The sequence below is a fragment of the Elephas maximus genome, chromosome 3, assembly GCF_024166365.1.
Source record: "Elephas maximus indicus isolate mEleMax1 chromosome 3, mEleMax1 primary haplotype, whole genome shotgun sequence".
In the NCBI taxonomy this organism is placed as follows: domain Eukaryota; kingdom Metazoa; phylum Chordata; class Mammalia; order Proboscidea; family Elephantidae; genus Elephas; species Elephas maximus.
The window spans coordinates 55,548,370-55,568,290 of record NC_064821.1 but is presented as its reverse complement, the minus strand read 5'-3'; the positions used below and the strand labels follow the sequence as shown (position 1 = coordinate 55,568,290).

Here is a 19,921-nt window from a genome sequence, read left to right as displayed (position 1 = left end):
CTCGGACCTCGACATTGTCAATTGTGCACACGCCAGGGCCAAAATGCAGCCCACGAGCATAAAATGCCAGATTGCAACTATCACATCAGCCTTTAGGAGAGCCCCAGTGAACTTTCTTCATGAGCAAGTTCCCTTTTTAATACTTTTCATCTACGAAGATCTCAAGGTGCACTGCAAACTAAAGAAGGCAATTACTCCAGCAGGTAAATGAAAGTATTTCAAAAGGAAAGGTGGAAAGGAAAAAAAAAAAAGTTCAGACTCGAGGAACTGGGGACAAACTTCTGTTCCTTGACAAGAAAATCGTAATTTGCTTTATTTCAAAAACGAGGTTGGAGAACAGAGTTTTGTTTTGTTTTGTTTTTTTTTAAGGAATTCACAAGCCTACCAATTTCCACATTCTGAAGGAAAAGGAAAAAAGGCACCTCAAGAAAGAAGAAATGCGGTTACTATGGATACCACGCGCCAAGCTCAATTCTGCAAAGGGAGGCCGAGCCGTACGCAAAAGCCTTTTTCTTTGTCTGCATCCACACATCGAGGATAAGCCTAGCAGCCAGCCCGCCAGCCTGAGCAGACGACTGTTTGGAGAACCAAGGGCAGCATTCAAAATAAAGAACACCTTTTTTGGGTGGGTTTATTTTGGCTTAGTGAGCAAGAACTCCAGGCAACGCCTGATGTAAGCCAGCCCAGGCACCACCCAGTCCTTCGGCCAGGGCTGTTCTCCCAACTTTAGAGAAGGCTCTACCACATTCCAGTCACCGAGTCCAGCAGCCACCCAAACATGGCGCAGTAAGGAGACAAAGGGAAGTCAAAGAAACATAGTCCATCGACAGCGCCTAGGCTAAACCCGTGGTATAGAATCAATAATCTCTCAAGAAGCTACAGTTTCCGCGAATGGGAGTCGAGGAAACAGTGCGTATGAAACAACTGAGCTGCTCAGACCCACTTCGTTTCAAAGACGCTACCACCAACGGCGCGGAAAAAACACCGCGGAACCGATAATCCAGTGCGCAAGCGCACGGAGCGACGACTCGGCGTTTTGGCCGTGCCCCTCCCCCTTCCCTCAAAGGCCAGGGGCACCGCCCCAACGCGCTTGCGCGTCTACGGAACGTTGCGGGAGGGGTAAAAGTGGCCTGAACTGTGACAGCTGCTCCGCACGGCAAGCGCGGGCGCGCGCGCACGTACCACTCTCACACTTGCACACGCGCTCCCCCAGCTTGCCGCCCTGTCCGTTGCGCATGCGCCAGGAGGGAGGTGCCGGCCGAGCCTGCGGCATTTTGCTGAGTTTCCCTGAGAAGTTTCTGGAAAGACGGCCAAGGGGAAGCGGGGGGATGGGGAGCACGGGGAAGCAAGCGCTTGAGAGAAAGGAAGCGAAAAATCCAAAGCACCCTGCCACCGCCCTGCATACAACCATCAAGCCAAGGCCAAAGCAGAGCCCAAGCCCACCTGGACCCTCACGCCAGGGAAAAAAGCATGAGGACCGAAACAGCCGCTCCTTCCTCTGCCTGTGCCCAGCCCCCAAGGCCCCTCAGCACAGGGAGAAGGGAGAGGGCAAGGGGTAGAGATGAAAAGCCTAGAATGCTCTCTGGATGTTTGCATGATGGACTGAAAGCCGAAATCCGCCCGCTGGAGCTGTCTGTGCACTTGTGGGCCACCGAGGGCTCTTCGCTGCTCTCTCAAGTGTGGGTTTAATACTCCAGGATTCAACGTGGCTGCCAAAGTCTTGGCTTTGGGGAGTGCTTGTACCCCTTTTTCCTGAATTTTCCCTCATTGGGTTTTTTTTTTCCCCCCTACCTCTTCCTGTTTTCAACTTTGGTGATCTGGAGTTAAAGCTGCGAGTTTGTGGTTTGTTGTTGTTAGGTGCTGAGTATGTGGACACCCTAGAAAAAAAGCGCTCGCTCCCTCCCCGCGCCCGGGTCTGAGGGGACCTCCTTGGCGGGGGTTACTCAACAGGTGCGACGCTCTAGTCTTTCCAGTTTTGACCCCTTTAGGGGGGAGTCCGGAAGCGCAAAGGTAGTGCACGCACAGAGGCGCTGCGTCGTTGTGGACTCGAAGTAGTCGATGGTTGCGGGGGCGCAGGGCCTGAGGAGGCGCCCTAAATGGGGCTTTGTGGTAAGCCGGGCTCAGCCCCGCCGGTCGGTGGGACCTGCGAAGGCTCCTGCCTTTCCGTGGCCGCAGGGGCGCGCCATTGGCTGAGGAGGGGAAGGATTCCTGAAAACGGCCAAAAGCAGCTCAGGCTCCCGTTTCTGTGCTGGGGGAGGGGTACGCACTGCCTTTTATTTCTCCCGCGCCCGCTCCTCGCCTGGCTCGGCTGCCATTTTGTGGCGAGGCCGCCATTTCGCGCGGCCAGAGGGGGAAGGGCGGCGGGGGAGGGGCGCGCGCGCCCCCGCTTCTCTTGGTGGGCGGGGTGAGCGCGCACTCCCGCTGGCGGGCGTCGGGGGGCGTTGGCGGCGCTGGGGAGAGCGCCGGCGGTGTCCCCCAGAAGCTAGGGGCGACTACGGCCCTTTTGTTCTTGGCCCCGTGTCTTGAGGCGCGGGTCTTTCCCACCGACGCCTCGGAGTCGGGCTGAGTGCGCGTCGTGTGAATCCCTGAAAATCAGCAGAAGGGCGTACAAATTCCCCCATCTTTTCTGCTCCATAAGCCCTTTAAAAGTGGAATTTCTCACCCCCGCCCCTCCAGTGTGAAAGGAGTACATTTTAGGGGGAAATGCTTCGGAGGCAATCGCGGGCGGCTGTAATTTCACCCTGAGAATGGGGGCGTTTTCTGGAGACGTGCTGGTGGGAGTAGTAAGTCCGTTTGAATGCCGTGAATTGAACCGTAATGGCGCTCTCCAGGTAGAAGTTAAACTGCAGAGCGTACCTGTGAAGGCGTCGGGAGCCGCTGTGAGACCGAACAAAGGTGCTAAAAACTAGTATAATCAAGAGGGCGGTCTCTTTAAAAAAAAAAAAAAGTGGCGCCTTTGATGTGCGGTGGGTCGGAGGAGAACCGAGATGTTGTGTCTCATTGGTTGGCTGTTAGCACGCACTGCGCAACTATTTTCAGATTAGATTTTATAGTCCATTATTTATAGCTGAGCCATAAACTTGAACAATAGATTGGAATATTTTATTCCTGTGCGTTGAAAACATCTTCCATTTGACTTCTTTTAAAAATCCCCTATGAGTATGTGAATAACAAATTGACTCAATAAAATCTCCATAATGTGCCTTCCAGTGTCATTTCAAATCCTGAAAGAGCTATTGTTTTTCAGACTTCAAGGGAAATGTTTAAATGTAAATCTGGGCATTTTCATGTCAAAGTTGTGGCTCGAATGAACAAAGCCAGGAAATTTCAAGAGCGATGGTGCTAAATTTGTCTCCAAGCCTTGCCTTTATGCAAGGTATTTTTGTTTAATGGGTTTTTTTGGTTTGTTTTTCTTCACAACAGCGTGAGTTCATAAACGAGCCAGCCCCTTCCTGGCTCCAGTTTATCGGTGTCACGCCTACAGTAGGTGTTTCGTTTTGTTATGTTTCCTTACTATGTGTAAATATAGGGTGTTCGTTATCTGTTTTAGTAATAGGATAAAAGTCATAAAGATAGAATGAAAAGGTGGAAAGTACATTTGTTGCTGAGGGAACCTATCTGGATTTGATGGCTTCCAGATGAAAAAAACATGAGGGAGAGACACAGCGATTTCAAATTTTGTTTTAGTTCCAGTATGACTAAAAGCACTGCAGAGCGCTTTACATTTTTATTGTGTATTTCAGGGTTCTGTAATGTGCATTCTTTTGGCAAGGAGAGCTTATGAAAGAGTATTATTTTTAAAATGCTGTTACTTTTTCTTTGCACAGCCAAAATAGTATGAAACTATTCGTTTTATTTGCAAATTAGGATATATTATGCTAATACAGGCAAAATATTGTGCCCCTCATTAGCAGAGCAGCTGAAATCGAGAATGATTGTACAATCTTTTTTCACTTTGTACAGACATTGAATGATCTGTTTAATTAAGCAGTTCTAATTCCTAGAATTTGTTATTTGTAAAATACGTGCTTAATCCACACCTTTAAGTATTAATTTTAACACAGAAAGCACACCCTTTTTTGTACAAAAATTGTGTCAATTTAAATTTTCTTAAGAGGTAGTATTGTACTGTTCCTTATGCCAAGGTCAGGAGTTTGCAAAATAGCTGAACAGAAATCCAGGGATAATCCTCCTCCCCCATCCTAATATTGGCCTCAGAACATTTTCCAGCTTCCTAAATCAATAAGCTGAAATATTGTTGGACAGGTAAACTTTAAATGTGCAAAGAACCATGTTCAAATAAACAGATTTCGAATTACCACAATCTCATGATCTGTCCCAGTGGTGAAATGACCTTTGTATATGTAGTCTTAGGTCCCACTGTCCATTCATTTTTGAGTTTACCAATCCAGGCATTACCAGTGAATTCCAGGATTGCTAATTTATTGTTCCCATAGTTTTTCTTTTATTCTGAAACTGAGGTGTCTGAGTTAATTTGGACCACATTTGTGTTCCCTGAAAGAGGCTAGGTGTTAACCAAAACCTTTAATTGTACCCAGATCCTTAGGATAGTCAGTGCAGAATAGAAATGGTGTGTGCAGGGCCTCTTTAGCTCATGCTTCTGGATCTTTTGGTATGTTGTGTTTTTTTTTTTTTTGGCATTTTCATGAAGCTTGTGTGCAGTTCTTCTAAACAATAAGTAGAAATGCTAGGTAAGTATCCATTGTTTGACGAGAGGAGAGCTTTTTATGCCAAACTTTGGCATAGAAGGGAATATAAAACATTAACAACAATAGTAGCCTTTTCCTGGTAACGATAAATGAACTCCTTTAGAGATTTTAGTAACATGGGAAGTCTTTCAAAATATTTTTGGCAGCAGTTAACACTCCCACATACTGTAATAGTCTTTTCCCCTTTGAGGCACAGTGTTCAGATAGTTGGTTGTAAAATGTTTCCCTTGCACTTCAGAAGCATTGGAGTTCAAGGAATAAAATCCTTGCAGCCAACAGTATGCTTCTTAGAAAAATAGAAATACATGTGTAAAAAATAACACTCCTGGAAAACCCAAAATTTGTCTTGTCAGAATACAAATGGTCATGCCTAAAGCAGCCTTCTATTCCAACAGCTGTGCAGATTATATGAAACCTGTCGATCTATCGTTTTGCCATCATAGTTTAAATCGCCTAGTTAGATAATACATTCAAAAGATTTCTGAAAGGAGTTTTATTCGTTTATTTAACAAATAATTTTTGAGCATCAGCCATGTGGCAGATCCTATTCCATGTACTTAGGATCTACATCAGTGAATGAAACAAATATCCTGTTTCCATTGAGCTTTATCCTACGGGGGGGCGTGGGGGGGGGACAATAAACATAATAAGGAAATTAAATAATATGCTAAGGATGGTAAGAGCTATGGTGAATATATAGAGAAAAATAGAATAAGTGAGGGATGTGTTGGGTACTGGGTTTTGTGTTGCAATTTTAAATAGGATGGTCAGGGTGGTTCTCATTACGAAGGTAATATTTGAATCGCCACAGTAGTCAAAACAGCTTGATGCTGGTACAACAACAGATACATAGACCAATGGAACAGAATTGAGAATTCAGATGTAAATTCATCCACCTATGAGCAGCTGATATTTGACAAAGGTCCAAAGTCTGTTAAATGGGGAAAAGACAGTCTCTTTAACAGATGGGGTTGGCATAACTGGATATTCATCAGCAAAAAAGTGAAACAAGACCCATACCTCACACCATGCACAAAAAATGAACTCAAAATGGATCAATGACCTAAATATAAAATCTAAAACGATAAAGTTCATGGAAGAAAAAATACGGATGATGGTAAACCAAAAAACCCAGTGCCATCGAGTCGATTCCGACTCATAGCGACCCTAAAGAACAGAGTAGAACTGCCCCATAGAGTTTCCAAGGAGCGCCTGATGGATTCAAACTGCCAACCCTTTGGTTAGCAGACGTAGCACTTAACCACTGCATGCACTGGGGATGATGGTAAGAGCGCTAATAGATGGCATAAATGGAATACGAAACGTAACTAACACTGCAGAAACACCAGAAGAGAAGCCAGATAACTGAGAGCTTCTAAAAATCAAACACGCTTATCGGAAGACTTCACCAAAAAAGTAAAAAAGAAAACCTATAGACTGGGGAAAAAATTTTGGCTACGACATATCTGATCAGGGTGTGATCTCTAAAATCTACAAGATACTGCAAAACTTCAACAACAAAAAGGCAACCTAATTAAAAACCTGGCAAAGGATATGAACAGGCACTTCACCAGAGAAGACATTCAGGCAGCTAACAGATATATGAGGAAATGCTCATGATCATTAGCCATTATAGAAATGCAAATCAAAACTACAACGAGATACCATCACCCCAACAAGGCTAGCATTAACCCAAAAAATACTAATAAATATTGGAGAGGTTGTGGAGATACTGGAACACTTACACACTGCTGGCGGGAATGTAAAATGGTACAACCACTTTGGAAATGGATTTGGTGCTTCTTTAAAAAGCTAGAAATAGAAGTACCAAACGATCCAGCAATCCCACTCCTTGGATATATCCTAGAGAAATAAGAGCCGTCACACAAATAGGTATATGCACACCCATGTTCATTGCAGCACTGTTCACAATAGCAAAATGATCGAAACAACCTAGGTGCCCATCAACAGGCAAATGGATAAACAAATTATGGTATATTCACACAATGGAATACTACACAGCAGTAAAGAACAAGGGCAAATCTTCACAACATGGATGAATCTGGAAGGCATGATGCTGAGTGAAATTAGTCACAAAAGGACAAATACGAGACCACTATTATAAGAACTCAAGAAAAGGTTTAAACAGAAGAAAACATTGATGGTTACAAGGGTGGGGAGAGAAGGGGGAATTAACTAGATCGCAGACAAGAATCATCTTAGCTGAAGGGAAGGACAATACACAGGGAAGATCAGCACAATGAACTAAACCAAAAGCTAAGAAGTTACCCAAACACAACCAAACACTTTGAAGAACAGTGTAGCAGGAGCAGGGGTCTGGAGATTATGGTTTCAGGGGAGAACTAGGTCAGTTGGCATAACAAAGTTTATTAAAATGTTATGCATCTGGCTTTGGTGCGTGGCATCTGGAGTCTTAAAAGCTAGCGAGCGGCCATCTAAGATGCCTCAATTGGTCCCAACCCATCTGGAGCAAAGGAGAGTGAAGAACACCAAAGACACAAGGAAAATACTAGCCCAGAAGACAAAAGGGGCCACATAAACCAGAGACTCTCCATCAGCCTGAGACCAAAAGAACTAGATGGTGCCTGGCTACCACTAATGACTGCTGTGGCAGGTAACACAACAGTGAGTCCATGACAGCAGGAGAAAATTGGGGTGCAGAATTCAAATTCTAGTAAAAAGACCAGACTTAATGGTCGAGACTGGAGGAACCCCAGAAGACATGGCCCCTGGACTCGCTTGATCCAGAACTAAAACCATACCCAAAGCCAACGCTTCAGACATAGATTGGACTATAAGAAAATGATATTTGTGAAGAGTGTGCTTCTTAGTTCATGTAGATAAAAACATGAGACTAAATGGACAGCTCCTGTCTGGAGGCAGGAAGAGAAGGCAGAAGGGGATAGGAGCTGGTTGAATGAATGGACACGGGAAATCCTGGGTGGAAAGGAGGAATGTGCATGCTCATTACAGGGATAGCAACTAGGGTCACATAACAAAGAGTATAAATTTTTATATGAGAAACTAATTTGAGCTGCAAACTTTGACCTGAAGCACAATTTTTTAAAAAAGGTAACATTGGAGCAAGGACTTGCAGTAGCTAAGGGAGCAAATCATGTGGAATCTAGGGAAGAGGTTGCTAGCAGAGGGAACAGCAAGTGCAAAGGCCCTCAGGTGGGAGCATGACTGGCACACGTGAAGGAAAGCAAGGAAATCAGTGTGGCTGAAACACAGTGAGCCAGGGAGAGAGTATAGGAAGTGGTGGATGTCAAAGAGGTAAGGGGAGTAGGGGGCAGATCTGTAGAACCTGGTAAACCATAGGGAAAGTACTTTGGCTTTTAATTGTCATGGAGGGTTTTCAGCAAAAGCGTTACGTGATATACGACTTAGGTTTTAGGAAGATCACTTAAAGTGTTGAAAAAAAGCTGCCCGAGGGTAGAAGCAAGAGTCCAGTGAGGAGGTTCTTTCAGTAATCCAGGTGAAAAGTGGTGGTGGTTCCAGTAACCAAGGATCTCTGGATGTGTTTTGAAGCTAAGTCCAAGAGGACTTTTTGATGGATTGAACACGGAGTTGATTAAAAGGAGTTAAGGTGAGCTTGAGGTTTTTGGTCTGAGCAACTAGAAAGATCGAGTTGCAGTTAACTGAAATAGGGAAGACCATAGAACAGCTTTCCAAGGGAATATCAGGAGTTCAGTTTTGGACATGTTTAAGTTAGAGATACGTATTAGACTGCTGGATATATGAGTTCAGGAAGAAGTTGAGGTATATATATATATACTAAAACATATATATCCTTTTTATGTATTATGTATGAGATATACATGTGTGCTTGTGTGTGTATATTTGATTTGAGAGTTGTCAGCATGTAGATGGCATTTAAAGCCTGAGACTGGATAAGATGACCAAGGGAGTAAGTGTAGTTAGAGAAGGTAGGAGAACCAGGAAAGCCCTAGATTGTTTCTCACTTAAGCTAGCCAACTAAGAGGAGTAACCAGTTAGGTAGGAGGAAAACCAGAAGAGGGTGATGTCGAAGTCAAGTGAATAAAGTATTTAAGGGAGGAGGGAATGGTCAACTGTATCAAATGCTGCTGAGAGGTTAAGATGAAGCCTAAGCATTGACCATGGGATTTAGCAACATGGAGGCCATCGGTGACCTTGACAAAAGCAGTTTTCGTGGAGTGGTAGGGGCAAAGCTTGATTAGACTGTATTAAAGAAAAAAACTAATGAGTCTGGAGTCTGACCTTTGGAAAAGTTCTCCAGTGAGACTTGGAGGGAAAGATGCCAGTGACTGATAGCAGAAAGTATTTTCAGTTTCCAAAAGTTGCTGTATCAGTGCAAGAACTAGGAACTTAAGACCTTTAGACTTCTGGAGGAATTTTTACACCCACAGAATATGGTCTGCTGCTAGCCTTGTGTCTGCTTCATAATGACACAAATAATAACATGATTTCTTTAGAAAAGAATACTACTTCCTATAAAATACGCAAATTCTGAACTTGGAAGAATTTGGGCAGTAGGACAAAGAATCTAGCAGAGAGATTTTTCTGGAATTTAAATAACCATCAATCTCACCAGTGGTCTGGGGTGATTCAGCAGGTCATGACAGAGCTTAGAGGTACAACAAAGACTTTGCCCTGGTTTCTCAAGCCTGTGTTGCAATAATCACCAATAACTTTGAAGCCTTTGTTGGACTTCTGTAAAGGTATTAGAACAATGGTGGCAAACTGATTTCCATCACAAGAGTGGTAATGTCCAAAGAATTAAATACCTGGATGTTTTATAAGTTTTCTTCCATGTTATAGCCTGCTCAGTTCCACCAATCACCTGTAACAGTTAACCAGATTGGCTGTGTGATTTATATGAAAACGGATTTATCATTCCTGAATTTAAGCTTTGCTTTCAGAATCCTGTATACCGATAAGAATAAAAGTTGGAAATGTCCCTCTCTCCAGTGTCTGGAACTATGTCCTTGACTGTTTTTCCCTTGTCCCAGCATACACTATACTTCCATCATCTACATTGGTTCATAATGGTAGTGATTCTTTAAGAGATTGAGGAGGACTGTCACCCTGGAATGGAATATCAGAACTCCGGGGGATTCTGATACATGTATTTTATGGGATTTGTCTTTGTCATCTAGTGCTGCTGCTATAACAGAAATACGTAAGTGGATGGTTTTAACAAAGAGAAATTTATTTTCTCACAGTCTAATAGGCTAGAAGTCCAGGGGGTCACCTCCAGGGAAAGGCTTTCTCTCTCTGTCAGTTCTGGAGGAAGGTCTTTCTCTCAATCTTCCCCTGGGCTAGGAGCTTCTCTGCATGGGAGCCCAGGGTCTAAAGGATGCTCACTGTTCTCAGTGCTTCTTTTTTTGGTGGTATGAGGTCCCCAACTCTCTGCTTACTTCCCTTTTATCTCTTGAGAGAGATAAGGTGATGCAGGCCACACCCTGGGGAAACACCCTTTACATTGGATCAGGGATGTCACCTGGTAAGGGTGTTAAAATCCCACCCTAATCTTCTTTAACAAAATTACAATCACAAAATGGAGGACAACCACACAATACTGGGAATCATGGCCCAACCAAGTTAATACACATTTTTGGGAGGACATAATTCAATCCATGACAGGACTTTTCTCACACCTCCTGAGAATCACTGGTGAAGAATTTAAAATATAGCTGGGGAATGAAAGACCATTTCCTTAACAAACCTGTTAGTTAACTTGAGATGCTTTCCTGGTCCTGTGACTGCGTCAGTTGCTGTTAGTGGAGGATGTGTCCTGAAAATTCTACTTCTCAAGAGGTCCAAGGGGATTATTAAGTTAAAAAAAAAAGATACCTCCTTTCAAAAGAAGGTGAAAAAACAAATGTGGTGGGCATTATAGTGGGGAAATTGCAAGAGTTTGTATAAATATCATGCTGCCTGTTTGATCCTTAAACATTAGTTATAGTTCTGCCCTTTGGAGAAATGCAGAACCAGTTTTGTGGTTGGTTGGTTTGTGACAAGTCCTCTGAATATTTTAACTTACTTATCATCTTTACACTAAACATTCCCTGGTTCATTTATTGTGCATTTGTTCAGTAACTACTTAATTGGACTTATTTTTTAAAATGAGAGAATGGAAGGAGTTTTGCTGGGAAAAAAAAAAAATGGAGTGGTAGCTGGTAAGGGGTGAGCGGCCAGGGAAACTGGGATCAAGAGAAGTATGTTTTTAAGGTGGAAAAAATTACAACACTTTCGTACAACACTGCTGATGCAGTAGGGAATTGATGCGGGTGGGAGAGAGTTGACTGGATCCATGTCCTTAAGCAGGAGAGAGGGGCTGCTGGCTTTAAATAGCAGCATTCATAGTCCATCGAGCAAAAAACTAGAAGACAGAGATAATGGGTGCAGATGCTGGTGAGCGGATGTGGTTGAGTGAGTGTATGCAAGAGCTGTCTCTATGAGACAGTCAAGATAATTAAGTTATCTATGCTTCATTTTTCCAATTTAAGATGTGAATAATGATATCGTATAGTGGTTAAGAGCTCAGCTGCTAACCAAAAAGTCAGCAGTTCAAATCCACCAGCAGCTCCTTGGGAACCCTATGGGGCAGTTCTGCTCTATCCTAGAGGGTCGCTATGAATCGGGATCAACTCCATGGCAGTTTGGTTTTTTTTTTTTTTTTTTGGTATACCAGTAAGAAGGAGTTCTGGTGGTGCAGTGGTTAAACATTTGGCTGCTAACCAAAAGGTCGGCAGTTTGAACCCACTAGCCTCTTCACGAAAAAAAAGATGTGGCAGTCTGCTTCTATAAATATTATAGCCTGGGAAACCCTATGGGGCAGTTCTACTGTGTCCTATAGGGTCGTTAGGAGTTGGAATCAAGTTGATGGCAATGGGTTTGATTTTTTTGGTTTATACCAGTCAAAAGGATTTGTAATCACTTTCTATGTTCTTGGGCAGGTTACTTAAATGATTTTGGCAGGGTTTTGGGGTGTTTTATTTCCCACAGAATGGTCATTGTCTAGAATAAAAAAAAAAAAAACCGGTTGCCATTGGGTCGATTCCAACTCATAGCAACGCTGTAGGACAGAGTAGAACTGCCCCATGCGGTTTCCAGGGACCGCCTGGTGGATTCAGTCTTTCGGTTAGCAGCTGTAGCTCTTAACCCCTACACCACCAGGGTTTTGCTCAATAAATATTAATTGAATTAATTTTTTTAATGAATGTATGAAATAACTATACTATTTATGCCATATCTACCACACAGGGTTGTTTTGAAGATCCAGTCAAATGAGATGATGGATGTGAAAGTGCTTTATAATCTGAGAAATGCTATTCATATCTAAGATGCTTACTTTAGGGAAGGTGAGGGTAACAGCCACCAAGTTCTTGACTCCTTAAATGGTGAATACAATATAAATATGGAAACCATAATTATTAGTTGGATTTTTAATTTTTATTTATTTACCAAGACCTAAACATCCCATGAACTGGTTTGATAATGCTAGGGGATAGAGTGTACAATACACAAAATGGGATTTGGCTCAAAAACCAAGTAGTGTTACAGAACTACAAAAGTATACAGAGGCAAGAAAACCTTTGAAGTCAATTGCCTTTATGTGAATGTCATGAATTAAGTCCGAAGTTACGATACTGAGCACATGAATTTTATATTGCCTTTTTTTCTTTTCTCTGATTTATAATTTCCAAAGAAGTACAGTATTGGAGTTGTGGATTTACTTTTCTAGGTACCATAATAAAGTTTTGAACTTTTCAAAACTTTATTATGTTTATTCCTCAATTCCTTCTTAATTTATCATACCCCAAGTACATTAGACTGTTTATTTTCACGACGAATTTATTCCAAACCCTTTGCCATCGAGTTGATTCCAACTCATAACGACCCCGTAGGACAGAGTAGAAGTGCTCCATAGGGTTCCCAAGGCTATAATCTTTATGGAAGCAGACTGCCACGTCTTTCTCTTGCAGAACTGCTTGATGGGTTCGAACTACTGACCTTTCAGTTAGCAGCCAAGCACGTTAACCACTGCGCCACCAGGGCTCCTTCAAATTTATACAGTCTTCTCAAATAGTATAGGATTCATCTGGACCAAAGATCTGGCTAATAAAAATAAGAAAAAAATCCTTTTCAGTGCCTTTCCATTTTCTTATGCATTTCAGGGACTAAGTAATATACTTGGTGGCCGAAGTTTGAAAGTAAACAATAATTTCCTGTATAAAAAACCCTTTCCATTTTCTTATGCATTTCAGGGACTAAGTAACATACTTGGTGGCCGAAGTTTGAAAGTAAACAATAATTTCCTGTATATTGAGGCTTTATTCCTATGAGAAGCCCGTATCATTGGTCCTGAGGGAATACCTGCAAGGAGAAAAGAATCAACTGATGCCATCATTTTCACATTTTTCATCATTGTGACTGGAGATTAAGATATTATATAATTAGCCAGTCTGTACAGGAGGAGTCAGTGGAGCAATTTAGGATTAAATTTAGGAATTAGACATTAGGAACTCGTTGAGATTCCCATATGTGTTTTTAAGTGTTGCAATTTGGGGATACTTAATTAGGCTACCAGCCTCGCTCCTGCAGTTTCCCAGCACCAGGTCTTTCAGGATTACTTTGACAGAATGCTCAATTCCCAGAAAAATCTCAGAAGTCAAGCTCAGGCTGAGGAAAGATATTTGCTGAGTAATGCAACACAGTCCCCTTCCTTGTAAAGCCCGAAGTACCATGTGTGTTTTTCTAATCAGCCCTGCCAGGTTTCTTTTAGGCATGATTACGCATCATGAAGCTAACCGTTCTGCCTCTGGGGATTTATGCATTCTCAGTGAAATTTCTCTACACCATATGATGTGAAAATCTGACTATACAGGTTTCCTGTGGCCCAGTTCTGGGTCACGTTGAAGGATTGTGCCACATGGTCTTAACCTACTCCCTCCCCCGCCACTAAACAACAACAGTGGTAACACCCACAAAATTTATCTGCCCTTGCAATAACACCAGTCCTTCCTGCACCTTGCGTGGGCACCTTTTAATCTGGAGGACATTGAAGCCCTTTGTAAACATTAATTATACTTCATAAATACCTCATTGATTCTAGGCTTTGAGCCCTACTAGCCCCATTTTATAATTGAACAGCCCAAAATAAAGAGCTGGAACCTCTTTAGCCCACTCCGAACCAGAGGACAAATCTGGGCCATGAGCCCAGCTCCACTAGCCCTATTAAAACTGTTTCAAGGCCTCTAACTTCCTCTCTCTCCACGCTCTCCTAATACGCAGAAAACACTTTTAAAATGCCTGTGTGGGTGCTTCTCTGAAATGCCTAGCTTTCTCTTGCCACTAATTTGTCCTCTGTATCTTCATTTCTAGCTAGATGTGGGGAATTTTTGTGCTTGAATTAAACTGGCAATTTGTGGAGGAAAAAAAAATTGCCTTTTAGATTTACATTATTATGCCTGCACCCTCCACCCCTTTTTTTTTTTAAAGGACAAAACAATACATTGGTTCTATTTTGGCTTTCTCATGGTTAAGAGGAGCCCTGGTGGTACAGGGGTTAAGACCTCGACTGCTAACCAAAAGGTCAGGAGTTCAAATCTACCAGCCCTTGTTGGAAACCATGTGGGGCAGCTCTACTCTGTCCTATAGGGTTGCTATGAGTTGAAATTGTCTGGAGGGGTTTCGGGTTTTTGCATGGATAAGAGTTGCCCTTTGGAATCCCTTTAGCCAGTGCTGCCCTCTTGAGTTTACAGAGGGACAGCACCCATGCTAGAACCCAGGTTAGGCTTGGGTGAGAATGAACAGGGATGAGGCATATAAAAGGACCCAAAGATCGTTGTCATGAGAAACCTCTGCTCATCTGCTCTTACATGGAAGTAGAGTGAAAAACCCATTGCCATCGAGTCAACTCCGACTCATAGCAATTGGCTAGGACACAGTAGAACTGCCCCGTAGAGTTTCCAAGGCTGTAATCTTTATGGAAGCACGCTGTCACATCTTTCTCCCACGAAGGAGCAGCTGGTGGGTCCAAACTGCCAACCTTTCAGTTAGCAGCCAAACGCTTTAACCACTGCGCCACCAGAGCTCCTTAAGTATAGTGACAAGAGCACTGATAGGGAGCCAAGTTCTCATTTCTGCCATGGGCTTACTGTGTGATCTCAAGCCAGCCACTATGTCTCTCTATACCTCAAGTTCCCCATCAATAGAATGGGAGCTACTGGTCTAGGCCAGGGGTTGGCGAGCTTTTTCTGTAAAAGGCCAGACAACAAGTATTTTAGGCTTAGAAGGCAATGTCTCTGTAGCAGCTACTCAACTCTGCCATTTTAGCTCAAGAGCAGCCAGACAGCATGTAAACAAATGAGTGTGGAGGTGCTCCAACCAACTGGATTTATGAAATTTAAATTTCATATAACTTTCAAATGTCAGGAAATATTATTCTTTTGATTCTTAGCTTCTGGGGCCATAAAAAAAAAAAACAAGCAGTGGGCCATATTTACTGGCCTCTGGACTGGATAACCTCAGAGATCCTTTGTAATATAAAGGTGACAACTATATTTCCTTTTCTTTTTTTCCTCGCCTTTTTTTTTTGGAGGGGGTGACCTAGCACATGCTTATCTAGTGTGATATGAGTGACATTAGAAAACACCTTGCCCCAAAAGATGTCTACGCACTTCACATTGGTCAGTCTCAAAACTAAGAATTCTACTTCTGGAGCGGCATTACCCAAGACTGTAGCCACTAGCCACATGTGGCTACTGAGCACTTGAAATGTGGCCAGTCCAAACCAAGATGTGCTATAAGTGTAAAATACACACCAGATTTTGAAGAATACAAAAGAAAGAATGTAAAATATCCATTAATATTTTCATATGGTTAACCAAACCAAACCCACTGCCGTCAAGTCAATTCTGACTCATAGCGACCCTATAGGACAGAGTAGAACTGCCCCATAGAGTTTCCAAGGAACTGCTGACAGATTCGAACTGCTGACCTCTCGGTTAATAGCCATAGCACTTAACCACTACGCCACCAGGGTTTCCGTCATATGGTTACACATTTAAAATATTTTCATATATTGAATGAAATGTATTACTAAAATTAATTCCATCAGTTTTTTGTTTTGTTTTGCTTTTTAAATGTAGCTACCAGAAAGCTTTCATGTTATCAGGAGGGACCAGCCCCTGGAGAAGACATCATGCTTGGTAAGGTAGAGGGTCAGCGAAAAAGAGGAAGACCCTCAATGAGATGGATTGACACAGTGGCTGCAAGAATAGGCTCAAACATAGAGACAAATATTAGGAAGCTGCAGGACCAGGCACTGTTTTGTTCTGTTGTACATATATATAGGGTCGCTATGAGTCAGAACTGACTCAACAGAACCTAGCAACAACAGAAAATTTTAAATTACAATGTGGCTTCCGTTATATTCCTATCATCTAGCACTACTCTAGAGACACCTCAACTTGTTTCATAGATTTAAGATTTGTCCTTCATTCAAATGCAATATCCTTGGTAGAAATAACACATTTAACTTTACCTTCATTTAATACTAATAAGAATGTGATAGAAAGTTGAGCATGAATATTGAGAGGAATGGAGGCCCCGGAAATTGTATGTGTGGGAATGGAAGGTGGTGAGTAGAGAGATGACTGAATACATAAAAGTTGGGGTGAGATACGTTTGTCAGTGTTTTAGAGTTGACCCTAACATCCTGGGGTTCACATGACATATTTCTTTAAGGAAAGCAGTCTACTGGGAGTCAGGAAAACTGAGTCTTGGCCTTGCCTTAGCTTACTCTATGTAACATGGGTAAATCATTGCACGCCAGTTTCCTCATCTGCAGTACAGGGATGAAAACTATCCAGCATACCTCCCAGACCTCAGAATGTGTGTGAGAGTGCTTGTGAGCTCTCCAGTGTCCTAACAGCGTCAGTAATGTAAGTAGTGCTTGTCTTTTTAAATTATCCACCTCGAAGCTCACCCAGACTAGCAAGCTGTACCGCAATGTCGCTGCTACTGCTGCCCTAAAATCTCCTTACCCTGACTGGCAGTTGGAGACCAGACACCCACCCTACCTTTAGGACAGCTGGTCCAAGCCTTCCAACTTTAATTGTCCCAAGTCATGTAGGCCGACTTATTAAGCCATACTTGGCCTATAGTCAGCTCCCAGGGAGTGCCTAGATAGGTTAAATCTACATACCTCACCCAGCTGAAAAATAGCCACCATTCCATGCAAAGGTTACTTGTCATGGATTGAATTATGTCACCCCAAAAGTGTGTGTATCAATTGGGCTGGGCCATGATGCCCAGTATTTTGTGATTTTCCTATATGTTGTAAACCCTGCCTCTATGATATTAATGAGGGAGCATGGGCGGCAGTTGTGTTAGTGAGGCAGGGCTCAGTCTGTAAGATTGGATTGTGTCTTGAGGTATAAAAGAAAGAAACTAGCAGAGAGCAGAGAGACAGGGACCTCAGACTACCAAGAAAGTGCCGGGAGCAAAGCACGTCCTTTGGACCCAGGGTCCGTGCGCAGAGAAGCTCCTAGTCCAGGGGAAGAGTGATGAGAAGGTCAACGGAGAGAGAAAGCCTTCCCCTGGAGCTGACGCCCTGAATTTGGGCTTTTCGCCTACTTTACTGTGAAGAAATCAATTTCTCTTTGTTAAAGCCATCCACTTGTGGTATTTCTATTACAGCAGCACTAGATGACTAAGACAGTTGCTCAAATACACAGTACTTATTTCCACCTCAGGACCTTTACTGTTTCCTCTTCCTGGAGATCTGCACGTGGAGGGCTCCTTCACATCAGCCAAGTAGCACTTCCATAGGTTCTTTCTGACCACCAAGTATCACCCCTACTCCCATTTTCCTCTATCCTTCCATTGCTTTTTTTTTTCCCTTGTACTTATTTCTACTTGCATACTGTATTTGTTTACATGTTTTTGTCTAGGTCTGGAGCTTACTGTAATGTGAGCTCCAGTGCCTGGAAGACTATCTGGCGGTAGGCACTCAGTAAAGTGCATCTCCCCAGCTTTCTCCCCCACAGCTTAGCCACCTCCCCCAGAGTATCCCTATTCCAGTCAGACCAATCTCACTGCTACCCCCGTGAGTGTCCATGCCTTATGCAGGGCCAGGACCTCTTCCTGGTATCTTGTAACTACTTCTATCACCCTACAAAATATTTTTAAATTATCAATTTATTGGATGCTGTATTGGTCAGAACACTTAGGAAAAACAGAAAATTGTCTACATAGTTCAAATAGATGTGGATTAGATGCAGGCAGGTGATTGCAAAAGGGCCAAAAGGGCTGGAGGAGCAAAAGGGGGAAGGAGTCCAGAAGCCCACTTTGCAATGATGCTAATGGACCATCCTCGGGTCAGACATACACCTTCTTCCAGTGGATGGGTACCCTGGGACAGAGACTAGCCTAGCCCCATGGCTAGAAAACCAACCAGTTTCAGCTTGAAGAATTCACTTGGCTGACATGTCCAAGATAAGTCATGACTCCTTGAGGACTGAAATTCTGATTTCGTTTTGTATCTGCCACAGATAGGCACTTAGTGAATGGATATGGCTTGGATTCCTAGTGTTGGCTAATACTGTCTTCCCACCAATGTACTTCCTCTTCCCTTTCACCTTCCCAGTTCTACTTTATCCATCCAGCTCTACTTCAAGATTCATCTCTGAAAATTTATCCTTTCCAGCCCTCACTGGTCTCTCAGGTCTTATAACATTTTCTTCATTGTCATTAATTTTAGCTTTTTTTCTAAACAGTTTCACATGTTCATGTTTTATTTCCTGTTATGGATTGAATTGTGCCCCCCAAAAAGATATGTCAAAGTCTCAACTCCTGGTACCTGTGAATGTGACCTTGTTTGGAAACAGGGTCTTTTAAGATAGAGTAGGGTAGATCCTCATCCCATCCGAATGGTGTGTGATAAAAGAATAGAACAGAGACCTAGACAGAAGAAAAACAACCATATGATGATGGAGGCAGATGGAGCTGCAAGCCAAGGAATGGCAAGGATTGTCAGGAGCCACCAGGAGCTAGGAGTGAGGCATGGGACAGCTTCTCTTTCAGAGCCCTGAGGAAGAATCAACATGGCCGACACCCTGATTTGGACTTCCAGCCTCCAGAACTGTGAGACAATAAATTTCTGTTCTTATAACCACCTATTTGTGGTATTTTGTTATGGCAGACCTAGGAACCTAAGACATCTCCCCAACTAGGTTTTACACTTCTAGAAGGCAGGAACTCTTTTCATGTAGAACTTTAGGGTGTATCTTGTCCAACCTCTCACCTAAGTTTGGACCCTCTTTATGACATGTCTGACAATTTCTGATTTGGTCTTTGAAGACCTGCAGTTCCGGGGCTTTCACTATCTGAAGTGGCCTGGTACAGTATAGGCATATGTGAGAAGGTGCTAAATACAATGTTGTTCAATTCATGCTACTTCTCCCTTAAGACTGAGTCAGTCCTTGCCTGGGTGTGGGATAGGGAAAGGGAGAACACTGAGGCCTGAACAACTTTTTGGCTAAAAATGTTGGGGAATGTTTCCAACAAGCTTATTCCGAACTGTAATTCATGTGTTTTGATTTAGCTCTGGCCTAGGGTTATTTAGAGTAAGTGAAACACAAAACTTAGACTCAATCTCTGTTTTTTCTCCCTTAGGAAAGGCCATGGAGAGTAATTATTTGGGATGACTTTCATTTAGATGGCTAGACAGACTTAGCCATATAGCTAACATTTGTCAGGAGCTTTACAGTTTTACAAAGCCCTTTTCAATACCAGCTCATTAGAAGTTTTTGGAGTAGGCAGCAACATCCAAACTTTATTAAGGAGAAAACTGAGATTTATATTAAGTCCTTAGGGTAGCAGAGCCAACACTCAGACTCAGGCCTTTTGACTTAAAAAAAATCTAGTGCTCTGTCTTCACTACGGTAGACAGTCATTCATCTTTTTTAAAATAAAAAAAAAAAAACCCTACCACTCCAATGGAGTTCACTGCTCTGTTGTGCAAAGCTGAATTTGGCCCTGGAGGAGAAACAATCAGGGCCAACAACTGGGTGTGGATGCAGATATGCAGATTCCTCAAATTCCAGGAATCCCAGGATGAATGGCAAGGGCTAACTAAATACTTCTCTAGTCTTCCTCTCATCAGCCCCTGCCCC

At 42.9% G+C, this 19,921-nt stretch overlaps 1 long non-coding RNA gene across 2 annotated transcripts in view; it reads left to right on the top strand.

Annotated features, from left to right (window-relative positions):
- The first annotated feature begins 372 nt into the window (after nucleotides 1–372).
- LOC126072609 (uncharacterized) overlaps nucleotides 373–19,921 on the top strand; it is a 30,155-nt gene continuing 10,606 nt past the window's right edge. For both annotated transcript variants that reach the window (XR_007516538.1, XR_007516539.1), the window contains exon 1: nucleotides 373–18,890. This is a non-coding gene — a long non-coding RNA (uncharacterized LOC126072609). The remainder of the gene's footprint in view (nucleotides 18,891–19,921) is intronic.